This window comes from Amblyomma mixtum, chromosome 3, assembly GCF_055824585.1.
Source record: "Amblyomma mixtum isolate Tamu chromosome 3, ASM5582458v1, whole genome shotgun sequence".
NCBI classification, from domain to species: Eukaryota; Metazoa; Arthropoda; class Arachnida; order Ixodida; family Ixodidae; genus Amblyomma; species Amblyomma mixtum.
Genome location: NC_143014.1, coordinates 373130962 through 373147932, shown reverse-complemented (window position 1 = coordinate 373147932; position 16971 = coordinate 373130962).

Below are 16971 nucleotides of genomic sequence, written 5' to 3'. Positions count from 1 at the left end.
CTTATTAAGTTGTTTTAATCCATTAATGCTCGGGGTTGTTTGTATCTTATTGAAGTAATAAGGAACATAATGACTGCGGGTCTTTTTCCCATAGTTGGTGTAAATCCGTGGTATGACGTATTTTTCCGACTGACGGAGAGGCCGTGCTTTAATGTTGTCGGTTTTAAAGACGCTGTGGAAGAAATTTTTGCGCAATATTTCAAAGATAAATTGCTTGTGTACAGGTAGCATCTCAAAATGTTCCATACTAGCTTTTACCGCTTTATCATGACAGCTAGTTCCGTAGGCGAGATTAGATGCAATTCTGTACAGTATGCGGCTTAGTATGTTTAGTTTATACAGTGATGCAGTTCCGTAAATGGTTATTCCATATCGCAATATGGATTCTCCTAAACCTTTATAAACCATTTTTCTAACCGACACATCGCAAATAGATCGCAGGGCATACATATAAACACACACCAAGCGCAAACGTTTGGCTAGCTCCTGAATATGAATGTTCCATGACAGAGTTTCGTCAAATGTCATGCCAAGATACTTGAAACTAGATTTAAGTTCCAACGGCGTGCATGAACAGCTTGTACAATTCTTATCATGAAGATATATATTAGAGCATGTACGAAGTTGTTTGTATGGACTATGAAAACAAAGAAGGCAGGTTTTTGAGATATTAGTATAAATCTGATTAGCGTTGAGCCATTCTATCAAAAAATGAACATCCTGTTGCATCCTGCCGCATGCTTCTTCATAAGTTTCACTTGGTACCACCAGAGCAGTGTCATCGGCATATAAAAAAATCTGAGAGCTTAACGGAAGATTGGTCACGTCATTGACGTAAATATTGCCCTCTTCCTTTTTCGCTGTGGACTTTCCGCGTGCACCGCCTGAAACAAGACTGTCTCCTCCAGTCCTTGACATGACTCGCCTGATCCTTCCTTAGGCGGCAAATTGACCTCATTGCCTTCGCAACAGGTGGTCATCTCTACAGAGCTGACAGACGGACCTTCAGCTGCCCCGGAAATGAGCAGTTCGCTCCCCTGAAGGTAGTCCTCCGCAGCTGGCTTATCACTCACAGTGCTTTCCTCTGAAACGCACTGCTCTTCTACAATCGGGCTCTCGTCCTTTGTCTCAGCATGGCGTTCAATACTGTGTTCTAACTCAACAGCAGCTTCACATTCTTTATACGCCAGCTTTGCCGAGGTAGCCACAACCCTGGCTTGGTCACTGGCACCGCGGTGACGCCTCAAATCGGAGTTGCCACGATTCGCAATTTCTAAAGGGCTCCCCTTTGTTTCCCTTTTGAAACCTCTGCCTTTGGGGAAGTTATCCCTTTCACATCTGCGCCGGTTAGTCGCCTGTACAGGCCCCTTTCTAGCGTCCTCGCGCTTAACCAAATCGGCGACGGCTCCTACTGTCACTGCACAGCCTCGATTCGGAGCTCTCTCTTTTCTAAACCGCGGGTGCCGGTTAGACTCCGTTTCTCTGCCCTTAATCGCAGGTTTCCGACTATCGAGCAGGGCGACGGGCTGTATGGCTAGCTTGGGAGGTCTCTTTTGGCTCGGCTTTGTCCGACGCCATCCGTGCCCTCTGCACTCGTTTTCTGAACGAGCTCTAGCGGAGTTACAACTAGCCAACTCTGAAACTGTCTCTGTAGCCTCTCTACTTTGGCCGCGCTCTGTCGCGTACCATCCATGCCGGTAGTGCGCCATTTCGTAATCCTGTATTACGGCGTCACGTCTCTCCAACTCGGCGATGGACTGGAACGTTAAGGGCCCTGTCTGGACGGAGATAGCGTCGCTCACTGCTACTTCGTTCCCATTAAGCCCGTTGAGGTTTGCGAGCCGCCATTTCTCAGCCTCGAGTTTAATTTCTTTTATCTCCGCTGCTAGTTTCTCCATACGCTCCTGGTGCTGTGCCTCTCGTTCCTCTCTTTCCGCTTCCTCAGCTCTTTTACGCTCCTGTCTTTCCGCTTCCTCAGCTCTTTTACGCTCCTGTCTTTCCGCTTCCTCAGCTCTTTTAAGCTGCTCTTCTTTTATCCACTCGTGGGTAATATTCCAAGCAATTTCAAAATCATCCTCTTCTTCCGTTTCCAACTTTTGGATTGCCTGGACAATATCTGAATCTTTCGCTCTTTCCTCCACATCCACTCCTAACTCATCGCACAAGAACAACAGTTCTGTCCTCGACAACCTCGTCAGGTCCACGGTCGCTGCTTTTAAATATTGGCTTTGCTCGCTCATGGTGATTCTGAGCAACTACCCCTGTGCTAGACATACAAACACCCGATCAACCAGCAGTTCAAATTGTTAACCCAGAATTTGAAGCCTGGAGGATCCAAAGCAAAAACCAAACACTCACCCGCAGATGCAGCACCATGTCACCCGGTTCATCACACCGCTGCCAACCAGTTGTTGCGGCTCTCGTAGCATGGTCGGGTCGAAGAGGGGATGAGGGAGGTCGGAGGCGAGGTTTAAGACGGGGAAAGACAAGGAGAAGAACTTTATACAAGGGAATTTACATATATACAAACAGCAACTGAGAGAACTCTCAGAAAGTCTCGCAAACAAGGAGCAAAGCTACATGTCGATGAGCTCAGATGGTCAGGAGCTACTCGGCCGTCCAAGGCGCCGAGTTTTATATCCTTCCTTGTCCCTGGGCTCCCTAGATGGGGGCGGGCTTGTCGGGAAAGGAGGGTCCTGAAAGTTCACTGTGGCACCCACACACACACACACTCAATAGGGAACACGTCCCCGTCACGTGTTGGGAGAGAAGGATGCACTCTGCGTCGCGCAGATTCTGGAATGCTCTCGAACAGCATTCCTGCGCCTTTCATGTGGTCGCACGTGCTCGGGGTAGGGGAAACGGTCGATGACCACTTCTCCCTGGAAGACGGCTGCTGCTGTCAACTTGATGTGCCCCTTGGAATGTCTAGTAATGCGAACCGTGGCAGCTAACTTCTTTCTGTACTGCAGAGCTGGCTGGCCAAATGCGGGGTGGATGACTGACGCCGCTTCCGTGGCTAATTCAGGCGTTGACCCCGCATGCCTTTCGTGACTCATCGGCATTCCGCTGCAACCGCGCCGATTTTCTTCTCGCGATGAAGGCGAAACGTAACAGCCAGTACACGAAAGAGGCGAGAACTCTGAGATCTTTGCTGCCTGCACTGATGCCTTCTTGGGGATGATTGCGATTGAGTGCGCAAAACAGATCGTTAAATTTCAAGGTGAATTCTGCCGTGCCTTTAACATTCTCCAGTCCCACTGTTTTCCTTTGCGAGTAAAACTCCAGCCCGCTGGCCACACTTCGACTGAACAGCTGGGTAGCGAGTTTTACGCGCATCTTCTCCGTGTTCGACGGATTAATATGGGCATATGTGAGCTTGTGGCAAACACGGAAGTGTCCAGGCTGCTTTTGGTCTTGAACAAAAAGCTTATCATAGTGTGCCCATTGGACACGGCCACCAGGAAACTTTAGAACCTTTTGGGAATGCAGACGGTTGAGCACACACTTCATAAGATGCTCAGCATCAGAAAAGGCAAATATGCTACGCTTGTCATCAACAGGGAGGAACGAAACATCTTTTACCCATCACACAATACACAGGAGTGTATGACGGAAAATATAATAGCCAAAAAAAGACACGTGGCACAAAAACAAGCGCAGCGATCACTACCTCTCCTCCAAATGCAGTCGCCGGCACACACGCCGCCCACACGCCCGCTGACCCCCTAATCTGCTAGCGCCATCTCACGACGCTCCCAGCAAACACGAGCCGACGGTCGACAACATCGCCTGCGGGAAAGGCGCTGTCGTGAGCCGAGCGCTACAGCGCTTTCAGTGTTTGTCACCATATGGCGACAAAACACAACGCACTACGCGACTGCTCTGCGGCGGTACGGCCAACTATAAGCGTGACGGGGGTGCCCTTTACAGCGTACGAAACGTAGTGAGCGTTGCGTACGTAATGTCCCTACGTACGCAGCAACTAAAAGTGTTTAATTAGTAGGTTTATGTTGCGTAGAACGCTGAATCTTAATGCATCATCTGAAACAATCTGCGGCGAACAGTTGGCCCAAGTATTTTGCACGAATCTCGGAAGAAATTGGCGCTACTTTGACACCAGCCAGGCAGGAGTATATGAACCGGATCGACATAGTTTGGTGTGGGTATGTGTAGACCAAACCTCCCGCAGTCACCTGCAGCTTCCTGCCATTCCCTTGCGGGATTTGGCGTGTATGTCCGGTTGCGATTTATCGCGCCGTTCACGCTACGCGAGCACCGCCGGTGTTTGCAGTGAACACTCCGCTTGAAATTTCGCGCCATCATAGTGTGATGGCTGCTGACTCGGAGATGTACCACCTCGGCGACGCCGTCTTCATGGCGGCGGCTGCGTCTTCTTTGAGGTTTCGGCCTCGGCGGGTGTTTGGAACGGAGGAGTGCGAGGCTTGACCTTTGCACACCAACTTCTTCCTTGGCGGGGACCGCCAAAGTTGATTTCTATCTTCATTGGCGCTTTGCTTAGCCTATTTATCACCGACGCTCACGATGTATTCTCGCTTTCCTTTTTACCGAGTTTCCTTCCAGCTCTTCAGATGCACGGAAAAGCGGCGATACCACCGAACGCATAACCGCTTCCCTTGACACCGACAGCGATGATTCTTCCGACTCGGATTTTTTTTATTTCTTATTGAGAAATTTGTAGCAAAATACAATTTTGCCGTGGAGTCGAGGCTAAAGGTGACATACAAACAGTGCTGCCAACACTAGGGATTTTTCCCTAGATCTAGAGAATTTGGACGTTGTTTAGGGGGAAAAGGGTTTTTTGTATAATCCAGGGAAATTTAATTTGCTCGGAGCGTTTTTTTTTTCTCTCTCTCAAATTGGGAAGACAGTACAAGCCTTTCGTTGTTTTTTCTCTACAACTGACGGAGGCTCGCACAACACCGCCGCGCGCTCCAGCCTGTTTCACATGCAAGTGAAAACGCTTTGTTGCTGCGGCGCAAAAGCTGTTTAGAGCCATCGCGGCGGCTCCAGCAGTCAGAGCGGCGATTCTTCCAGCAAGTTATAAATTTTTTGCAGCACTGCACTGCTCAGTTCTCAGTCGCTTGCATGCTAACCAGCCTTTACACGTAGGTAATCGGACGTGTATGGTCCATGACGCGGCCAGTGGCACCCGCTGCTGTGATCTGGCGGGCCACCGCCTTCCCTCAACAGGCGCGCCCCTTCCTCACGCTGTGTTTGGAGCTCGCTGCACGACGTGAAATTCCTATTTAGCAAGCATATCTGCATGTTTATTGTAATAACTAGGAAATAACAAGGGCGTCATTTTTGTTTGAGAAAGGAGCGCCTAGCTGGTCCAACTAGGGGAACCATTCCTAGTTCTGCCGCCGCGTTGGCTCAGTGGCTATGGTGCTCGGCTGCTGACCAGGAAGACGCGGGTTCGATCCCGGGCCTCGGCGGTCGAATTTTGATGGAGGCAAAATTCTAGAGGTCCGTGTACTGTGTGTTGTGAGTGCACGTCAAAGAACACCAGGTGGTCGAAATTTCCGGAGCCCTTCACTATTTCATCCTTCATAGCCTGGGTCGCTTTGGGACGTTAGACGCCCCAAAACCATAATTCCTAGTTACACCACGACGAACAAAGTGAGTTGAGGCGCACAAAAGTTGAAACAGTCGTTGTTTAATTGACACATTGTTTAATCATTGTTTTAACTGACTCAAATTGCAGCATGCTAAGTCCGCCACCGTCTAGAGCAGTCGAAGCAGATGGACAAGCAGCTTTTATGTCGCAGTTTCCTGACATTCCTCAAGCGACCGCCAGTCATTTTGCACATGGTATCCTTCGGCTGAAGTCGAAACCTGCACAACGTGAGGAAAAAAATTCAGTTAATTTCACATGCCGATGCATGTTTACTAATATCTTGCGTACAGTGAAAAAAAAACACATACACGATATAGAGCCGTTGATTTGTAATATCCAAAGAGCGCTATACGGTTTATCTTGTAGCTTCATTTAGAAGTTCTTCATTTTAGATCCTTCATTTCGAATTTAGAGCTAATTTGCTTATCAACGACTGGTAATAGTGTAGCTGCATGATAAAACGTGCTACTGAACTACGCATAAATATATTTTTCTCTCAATTGAACGCTATTTTTCGTATCTAGGGAAATCTAGGAAATATTGTTTTGGGAAATTAGGGAGAACCGGCGCTGGAGGTTGGCAGCACTGCGTACAAGTCCCCTGACTGGGAATTCGACCCAGCCGTGCAACACAGAACAGGAGACACAGAGCAGCACACACACAAAAAGAAGTCGGTCAACAGGTCGCTGATATAATACTTCGATAAACGAAGAGCAGTAACACAGAAAATGCAACCATTTGCATGAAACAATCGAACAGATTCAAGAAGATGTAGGGAGAGAACACTGCGCGAACTTAGGGCAATAATCACAAATGTTCCAATAAGTACAACTGTGACTTTCCTCTGAAGTTTGACAATGAGGTTGATCTTTCTAGAAGATCAAGTATGTCAGGGTAACTGTTCAAAAAGTTAGGGATTCGCCAGTTTATTAACTGTACCCCATACCCGGTCCTTATTCGAGGTTTCAGAAAATTCACATTTCGGAAAACGTAGCGAGGACCTGTGTTAAGGAATGTGTGTAGAAGCGCAGTAGAATGAGTTTTGAATAGTCCGCATACAAATTCGGATAGTCGTTGATTTTAGAGGGCTGTAATGCTTAATGTGTGAGCTTTTTAAAGTATAAACAGAATCATATCTAGAGAAGTTGAAAAATGAAACGAAGACCTTTCTCCATGCTTGTTTTTGTACCAGCTTCCCATACCAACCAGCAGCACTGCACACGAGACTGTACAACAGAAAAATAAAGTTGCTTTTTCAAGTACTCTGTGAGTTAAAAATCCGCAATAATGTAATTTGACCATCTTTGAAAGTTTTTTTTTTTAAATTCGACCCTCAAACGGTTAAGATGGCAACCACTGGACTAGTATTCATGTCATAACGCATAACGCTGAGACCCGCAATGCGAGAAGTAGATCTTAACGCTCTAAAGTAGGGTGGCACTTTATCAAGCGGCCGTATGACGCTCACAGCAATCCCAACGCCGCCACTTCAGACAATCCTCCTAATGTCGTTCGTCCGTATATATTCGCCATTGGCCGACCTCCTTGTGGCGTCGGTTTTCCCGACATTTGTACCAAAATTGTGGCGCAGCCGTTTGTCGTACAGAGCTAAGGGTGGTGTCATTTGCGTGTGGTGTCGAAGAACTCATTGCCCGAAATAAACTCAGCTCGAAAACCGCAACCAAACGTCCACGTCTTGTGTCCACGGCATGCGAACTCGGCCAACTTCATCGCCGTGCAGAGAGAGGTGCGAACGCTCGCGGTCTGGTGCGCACCCAATACGCAAACACAAATTTATCCATTCATTTATTCAAATGCCCCAAGGGCCCACTGGGGCATTACATAAGGATGGGGGGGGGGGGGGCATAAATCAGAGCACAATTTTTCAAAGACGAAACACCATTTCAGGAGGTTAATACGGCAAGTTGAGAAACAACAGAACAACTAAAACACTGTTACAAAAAATGCACAAACAGCAAAGAAAGAGAACGTACTGGTTTGCGAGCAAGTGATATAGAAAGCAAATCTTGTTACTGAACGAGCTGGGATTCCAAGTAAGTTAGCAGTTCGGACTGCAATGAGGAAAACTGGGTTATAGTAGCAATACCGGAGGGCAACTCATTCCATTCTTTTATTCACAAGGTGAAAGGCGAATTCTTGTACTTTTCCGACCGAGCGAAGATAGGGTTAACTTTGTAGGCATGATCGGTGCAAAAAGGCGAATAGCCGAATTAATATTTAGTCCTATGTCATTAATATATATTAAAATAAAGGCTTACCTATTACTGAGCCTTGAGGGAAATTCGTAGAAAACAACTGTAAAGCATGTGCAAACATTACGGGTAAACAATGCACCCACGGAGAGTAAAGGTTTCGCATTCCCACACGAAAGCAGCCCTAGATGTCTCTGTCGCTTTTTTTGGGGGGCATCGAGTATCGTTTAAAAATACACGATACTCTAAAAATGTATTTTCGGTGCCAATACTCCGATGCTTTTATTTTTGGGAAGCGTTGCTTAATTCCGATACACAAAATGTATCGCAAGATAGTATCGCAAATACATGTGTCTTCGATACAGCCTATGCTTGGTCCCCTTACAAAATGCTTCTGGAGACAGTGTAGGAGTTCTCACGAGCAGACTCAACATGCCGTGTTGAAATTGTGTTGTCACTAGGATGGCCTAGTGTCGGTGAATTATTGAAGCCGAGTTGAAACTCAACGGAAAAATGGCCACCTTGCTAGAGTTGGGCCTTATCATCAGAATTTCTGCATTGCTTTCTTGTTGAACTCGTGTTGAAATTCCTGTTGTGATTCAAAACATGAGTCTGAATCTCGGCTGTGGTAAAGAAAAAAAATCCTAGGAATACATATTCGTATTGAGCCAGATAAACCGACTGCCGATGCAATTCTCGGACGTATGTTCACATTTATTGCTCCAGTTTCTCCTTAACGTGACGCTGACATCCCCAGTCACGTAGTGCTCCACACATACGCACAAACACACACGTGTGTGTGTGCGTGCGTGCGTGTGTGTGTGTGTGTGTGTGTGTGCGTGCGTGTATGTGTGTGTGTTTTTATGGTTTATGGGGGTTTAGCGTCCCAAAGCGACTCGGCTATGAGGGACGCCGTCAGCACCTGAGCGCCGTAACCACTGAGCCACCGCGACGGAGGTGTGTGTGTGTGTGTGCGTGCGTGTGTGTGTGTGTGTGTGTGTGTGTGTGTGTGTGTGTGTTTGTGTGTGTGTGTGTGTGTGTGTGTGTGTGTGTGTGTGTGTGTGTGTGTGTGTGTGTGTGTGTGTGTGTGTGTGTGTGTGTGTGTGTGTGTGTGTGTGTGTGTGTGTGTGTGTGTGTGTGTGTGTGTGTGTGTGTGTGTGTGTGTGTGTGTGTGTGTGTGTGTGTGTGTGTGTGTGTGTGTGTGTGTGTGTGTGTGTGTGTGTGTGTGACGGCGTCCCTCATAGCCGAGTCGCTTTGGGACGTTAAACCCCCATTAACCACACACACACACATCTCCGTCGCGGTGGCTCAGTTTGTGTGTGTGTGTGTGTGTGTGTGTGTGTGTGTGTGTGTGTGTGTGTGTGTGTGTGTGTGTGTGTGTGTGTGTGTGTGTGTGTGTGTGTGTGTGTGTGTGTGTGTGTGTGTGTGTGTGTGTGTGTGTGTGTGTGTGTGTTTTGTGTACACACAGGGTGTTACCGGGAAGATTTTAAATAACTTTTAAAAATAGGCGTTCCGATGTCGAAGTATTTTTATTGCGCGAAGTGATCAGTGGTCGTAGACGGCGCTATAAAATGGGTTCCGTGTGCTATTGAAGAAAACAATTACCTAATTCTTCTAAGAAGCCCCTTCTGCAACTTGCGAAGCCTTAGCAAATTTCCATGTGTTGTAGTAGACCAGATTAAATGGCAGTAGTTCAGTGTGGAGGAAACCAATGGATTATAATTTAACATGATAATTTTAAGGTGGAAACCTTTAATGCCTCATCGTTGTAAGCAGAAGTTGCCGACAGAAATGTCACGCTTTTCAATTGGTCGAAACGGTCGTGACGTCACAGTGCGCGAATTTCAAACGGGGCCAATTGTACTTTGGCTACTAACCATGCAACCAATTAAAGGGATCGTATAGTGATGCTCCAAGTTACTGGGACTTACTTAACCAATTAGCCTAATTAACCTTTCTAGTCAGACCAGAGAAATAAATAAAACCGAGTAGGAAATTGGTCGAGCTCGGGAATCGAACCCCGGTCTCCGGTGTGCAAGACGAGCACGCTACCACTCCGCCATGCCAGCTGGATGGTTTGGAATGAACAAAGGCACGTCTAGTGAATACTAGTGAATACGGTGTCTTTGTTCACTCCCATCTTCCTCCCTTCTCGAGGTGTCCAACGAGATATGAGGGATAGATACATTTCCTTTCCTGAAAAACCAATTTACCGACGAGCAAGGCATAGAACCTTTCCTCAAAAAGCGTTGCATTCAAAGGGCAACGCATCGCGCTGAACGGGTGGTAGCGTTCTGTGGACTCCCTGGCAGTGCTACAACACGCTGCCGCGTTCCACTCCTAAAGGCGAAGCTTAAGCGTCATTAATTGGCAGTTAATTAATGCACCAACAGAATGTGACGATTTCGGTATATTAACCCAATAAATGTTTGAAAGCAAAAAGGTCAGGCTAGACCACGCCGAGAGCCTTCGCTGCCCTGTCACCTTAAGGGCGAACCGAGTGTAATCTCTGATAGCCTACGGCACCAAGCTTACCGCATGCATTGTCTGAGTTAGTCTTGAAATTACGCAAGAAAGATTTTAACTCAGTACTATTACGTGCTAGTAATTTTGTTCCCATGCAGGCTCAGGTGTGGACGACATCCACCTAGTCGCCGTTGCAGTCGACAGAGAGGAGTGTATCTGCAGAACCACGCAGTCTGCACAAGGCAGTGGGACACCTTCTCGAAGCCTTTCTTGTTTCCGAGACCTGTTATCCACCCGGCTGCCCTCTCACTACGGAATGTTTGCACAGGTAAATGAGTAGGAAATTATGGGAAGGACCCTTTCGATAAAGGTTGGAATTTTAGGACCAGTAAAAAATTTATTCAAATAGTATGCCTTACTGAAAATCAAGTACTTTTTCTGCATACAAAAAAAGATAACCTGACCTCTGGACAACTTCCTTGGTTATGTGGGTTTGGATAGGGTTCCTCAATACAAGGTACAGGACTGGAATCTTTTCTTTCAGTGATTTCTGGTTTATGCAGTAGTGAGTAATCTGATAACCTGGCAGCTCTTAGCACAGAAAGATGGCGCTATTCATATGCATCATCACTTACGATGCGTACCAAATTTGTTACATTTCTGTTCGTGTTCCAGCAAAAAAACCAGCGAATAGTGGCACTCAAGTCGGCAAGAGGGTTCTCACACCCTACTGCCAGACTTACAGTCCAGTCATCATTTCATTCCCGATAAAACGCACCACTCTTTTCTGATAAGGAAAGACAAGTGTTGCTTATCCTGGACTGCTGTCATTTATTAAAATAATTTTTAGAAGGGCCTCAAGCAGTTTTGCTCGTGCCTGGACTTCCCCCTGCGAGTAATGCTCGCATAGTGAAACAGAGGCGGGCATTTGCTATAGTCCTTCACATGCAAAGCAAGGTTGCTACCTGTGCCTGCTTGCAACTTGTTACCGTGTTCTCTGAGGCGTTCATTCTGGCATTGCCCAGTCTGCCTGATGTACTGTTTCCCACTGGACATGGGGATTGAATACAAGACCCACATTGCACACATTGTGAACTTCATTTGGTGGTTGTTCTTGCAGGCTCGTTCTCTTGCAGAGTCCGAGATGCGCGTGCAAAGACCAGATAGCTTGGAGGTGGCTGAAAACACCAAGTTGATGCCAAAATTTCGTGACACTGTTTTCAACCCCTGGAAATGTTAATAGCACACACGAAAACAGCGCAAACTTCCCGAAGGACGCAGAAAGAGGAGACGAGACACAGACACTGAATAACAACTGAAATTTATTGCTCTGACACATCGGTAAATATACTCAAGATGTTTGTATTGAAGTATGGGACTAGAAACATTGAGGTGATCGCGTACTTCCATAAAGTTTTCCATCGGCTGAAAAACAGTGTTAGAAAATTTGATGTCTACATGGTGTTTTCAGCCCCTCATGAGCTGTCTGGTCTTTGCGGCCGCATCTCTGGCTGTGAAAGAGAACATGTCCGCAAGACGAATCACCAAACGAAGTTCTCAAAGCGTTTGGCGAGGTTTGTGTACAAATGCTCATGTGCTGTGGGAAAGTAGACATCGGGCAGACTGGGCTATGCTTGAATGAACGCCACAGGAAACACATTGCGTGACGGCACAGGGAGCAGCCTTGTGTTGCATTTCAGGAATTTAGCAAACGTTTGCCTCTGTTTCACGGCACGAGCATTACTAGTAGGGGGAAGTGCAAGCACGAGCGAGAACTGCTTGAAGCATTTTTAATCGCAAGCAATGAGCGGTCCTGCCTAAGCGAGCAATCTCTCCTTAGCATAGGAAAAGAGTGGCACTTTTTACAGGGCATGGAAAGACGACAGCATTTGATTTTTCATTTGCATGTGCGCTTGTGCAAGAAAATGGCTTCAAATACGTGGATGAGCCAAAAATAAATCATTTGTAAGTCCAGCAAAAGTGTGTGCAACTTCTTTTGGTCCTGTGTCTCGGTTTTCGCAGGGTTTTTTTTTTTGCTAGAACTTGGATAACTAGCTTGCTCAGCAATTCACATTTTAGTTGATATGCTTCATAGATTTTTCAATGGCTGAACATTTTTGAACATTTATTATTCATGCTAGTGCTGTTATCAAACCAGGTGCCTTTTATTCTGTTTGCAGATCCAAAGGCACCGAATTTCTGAACTCTAAGCAATGTTGTGAGATAGTGAGATATGGTGTTAATTGAAAAGATTTTCAAGCCATGCTGGCATTAAATATTTCACATTGTTCTGAAGCACTGCGAATATCTGCAAAGCAGTGGTTGTAACAGTGTACTGGAGAAAACACCTGGTATAGTTATTTATGTAAATTAAAAATATTTTTGTCAACTGTGCAGCTCGCTCAGACTTGAAGAAAGTAAGGCGTAAATCTATCACCACATGTGTTGTACACCGTGTGATGGTCGCAAGTTCTTTCCTCCAGAGTGACGCATGGATCTGCCGGAGATGTCCAGTTGAATGAGCTGCTTCTAATGCATTCCACTTCCAGACCTGCTGGCTTAAGACTTTTAAGACTGCCTTTTAAGGCAGTCTTAAAAGACTCTTAAGACTTAAGACTGCCTAAATTGCTTTATGTGCCGCTGCTTCCTCATCACAGCTATGCCTGGAGGAAATCTTATGTGTACCTCCCTCGAGGCAGCCATACCACATCTGAAGTTTTTAAAAATAAGAACAACGAAGCATTTTTTGTCTTTGACCCTTAGGATCAAGTAAGATAAATCAATGAACAAATTAAAGTACAGTGACTACGTTGCTTTCAAGTGGTAAATGTAGAGGTAACATCATGGATATAACCTGAATGGTTACATCGGCAAAAGGATGATGGAATAAGGGAACAAGACAGTGCACGTTTTGAACTGACATTGTCAAATTTTTCCTCAAGCTGCGATATACTCCAACGGTGAGCTGTCGTCGCAGCTTGACAAAGCCCATGCCTTGCATGCCACGTAGCAAGAGGCAGGTTAAAATTCCTTATGTCGTGCATGACACTTAGAATGCAACACATTTCGTAAATGAAAGTTTTACAGATGTGTTATCTCTCTTTTAGAGAAAAGTGAATTATGTTTTCATTTCATTTAGAAGTATGTTTTTATGGCAACAAAATTGTTCCTTGTCATTTTTTGGCTTCGTGTGGCCCTTTTCTGATGCCTTCATATTGCGCAATTTTGCACACATTCTTCATGTATCATCCTTGTATCAAATCTGGCTCTACATTATGTTGTTTTTCAGATGCCAGGGTTCATGGATGTTCCTGTGAGGAAGCACCTAAGGCAACAGAGGGAGCTGCATGTTTAACGCTTCTTTTTCCATTTCGGCAACTAACAAAGCACATATGAGCAATAAATGCCTTGTAAAGATATCATTTTTTGTAGCGTCTTTCATAAGATAATGCATAATCCGAACAACTTTGAATTAAGAATTATAGCAAAAGATAAAAGCGAGCTTGTAGATTTCCGGTATTCTGGAAACCCTTGATCAAGGGGCTAGAGATAATCCAAATGACCGACAGAATCTACAGTAGAGATCATTTCCAGAACAATGAATGCCAACTTCTTAGGCTTTTAGTAACATACACAAGTATGGGCCGTAACTGTACAGAATTATAGATGGACTGTACACAAAAGACACCAGGCTGTTTTATTAACCTATATGAGTTTGATATTGACAAAAAAAGAAAAGAAGTTGCAAGCAGGCACAAGTAGCAACCATGCGTTGCATTTCAGGACTTTAGCAAATGATTGCCTCTGTTTCACAGCACGAGCATTACTAGCAGGGTGAAGTCCAGGCACGAGCAAGAACTACTTGAAACATTTTTAATCGGAAATAATGAGCGGTGCTGCATAAGCGAGCTATCTCTCCTTAGCGTAGGGAAAGAGTGGCGCTTTTTACCTGGGATAAAAAGAGGACCGCATTTGATTTTTCATTTGCATGTCCACTTGTGCGAGAAAATGGCTTCAAGTGCGTGGATGAGCCAAAAATAAGTCATTTGTAAGTCCAGCAAAGGTATGCGACTTCTTCTGGTCCTGTGTCTCGGTTTTCGCAGGTATTTTTATTTTGCTGTAACTTGAATAACCAGCTTGCTCAGCAATTCACATTTCAGTTGATATGCTTCATGGATTTTCCAATGCCTGAACATTTTTGAACATTTATTATTCATGCTAGTGCTGTTATCAAACCAGGTGCCTTTTATTCTGTTTGCGGATCCAAAGGCACCGAATTTCGGAATGTGAGATCTAATACTCTTGTTTACTGAACTCTAGGCAACATGTGAGATATGGTGTTAATTGAAGACTTTCAAGCCATGCTACTATTAAATATTTCACAGTGCTCTGAAGCACTGCAAAATATCTGCAAAGCTGTGGGTGTAACAGCGTACTGCGGAAAACACCTGGTATAGTTATTTATGTAAATTCAAAATATTTTTGTCATCTATGCAGCTCGCTCAGACTTGAAGAAAGTAAGACGTAAATCTATCAGTACATATGTTGTATACCATGTGATGGTTATGAGTGCTTTCCTCCAGAGTAACGCAGTGATCTGCCAGAGTTGTCCAGTTGAATGAGCTGCTTCTAATGCCTTCTACTTCTTGACCTGCCCTCTTAAAGGGGCTGCGAAACACTGCTTGGCGGGATACCGGCTATACTTCAGGTGGATTCTTTATGTCACACAGATGCTGACTTAAAAAGAATTACAGGAATCGATGCACAGGAACGGGAGTTATTCAATGTAGAAATTTCAAAATACAAGCAAACAAAACGCTGCCCTTAACTCGATTTTGGAGGGGCTTCTCACTCCTATTTCGCTCTCCCAATGATGGCACCTGGCGCAACCAATCAAAACAGCCTGCCAGAGCACGTCGCGGAAGTTTGCACTCCATGGTTGCCTGCTCTTTGCAACTCGTTCTTGCTGAGACTGGCAGCGTCGTTTCCATGCCAGAGCCCCTGGTGGTGTACTTCTATTTTACTTGCTTTGCAGGGCTTTTGTCTAAGACGAACAAGTTGTTTTTGTTGATCTATAATATAAAACACCGACAGGTGACAAAATGTGTCTCTATTTATTCACACAATTTGCAGTATATTTACAGTTTGTTCAATCATCAAGCTCGCGCCAGGTGATGTCATATCCGCTGCTAAAACCCGCCACTGTGTCGTGACACCATCAGAGCCATGAATTTGTTTTTGGGAGGACATTAAAATATTAAGAGACGGAATATACACGATATTACTGACGCTAATAGCACCATTGTAACTCACTGTATGCGATCAACAGGCAAAACTGTCAACTAAGATTGTGTTTCTGGGCCCCTTTAAGACTGCCTAAATTGGTTTATATGGCGTTGCCTGCTGATCAAAGCTTTGCCTTGAGGAAATCTGATGTGTAACTCCCTCGAGGCAGCCATACCATATCTGAAGTTTTAGAAAATAAGGACAACTTTAAGTATTTTTGTCTTTTACCCTGATTATCAGGTAACGTGAGTCAGCTGACAAATTAAAGTACAATGCCTACATTGCTTTCAAGTGGTAAATGTAGAGGCAACCTCGCGGATATAGGTTACATCGACGAAAGGATGATGGAATGAGGGAACAAGACAGTGCACCTTTTGAACTGAGATTGTGAAATTTTTCCGCAAGCTGTGATATTGTTCAGCGGTGACCTGTTGTCGCAACTTGGGGAAGCCCATGCCTTGCATGCCACGCAGCAAGAGGCAGGTTAAAGTTCATTGTGTTGTGCATGACAGTTAAAATACAACACATTTCGTAAATGAAAGTTTTACACATGTGTTATCTCTCTATTATAGAAAAGAGAATTATTTTTTTGTTTCATTCAGAAGTATGTAATTATGGCAACAAAATTGTTCCTTGTCATTTTTTGGCTTGGTGTGGCGCTTTTCTGATGCCTTCATATTGCGCAATTTTGCACACATTCTTCACCTATCATCCTTGTATCAAATCTGGCTCTACATTATGTTGTTTTTCAGATGCCAGGGTCCCGGATGTTCCTGTGAGGAAGCACCTAAGGCAACACAGGGAGCTGCATGTTTAACGCTTCTTTTTCCATTTCGGCAACTAACAAAGCACTTATGAGCAATAAATGCCTTGTAAAGATACCAGTTTTTGCAGACTCTTTCATAAGACGTTTCATAATCCAAACAACTTTGACTTCAGAATTATTACAAAAGATAGAAGCGAGCTTGTAGACTTCCAGTATTCTGGAAACTCTTGATCAAGGAGCCAGAGAAAATTCAAATGAAGGACAGAAACTACAGTTGTGATCATTTCCAGAACAATGAATGCCAGCTTCTTAGGCTTTTAATAACATTGTCACAAAATTCGGCGCATTTTAGAAACAAACAAAGAAAAACCGCCGCGCGCACGGCGTCTCGCCGGCGCGAGCCCAACGGGAGAGAGAGAAAGCCCCCGCCGAGCGCGTGCCTCTCTCTCCATCGCCACGGCGTGCGCCGAAGGAATGAGTCATCCACGCCGAAGATTCTCGAACATGCGAGTCGGTTCTACAGCTGACGGGGGGAAAGGGCGTAGCCTTGCGTGCACTAAGACACGTCCCCCTCGCCCGTCGGCGTCGGCGCCACTCAA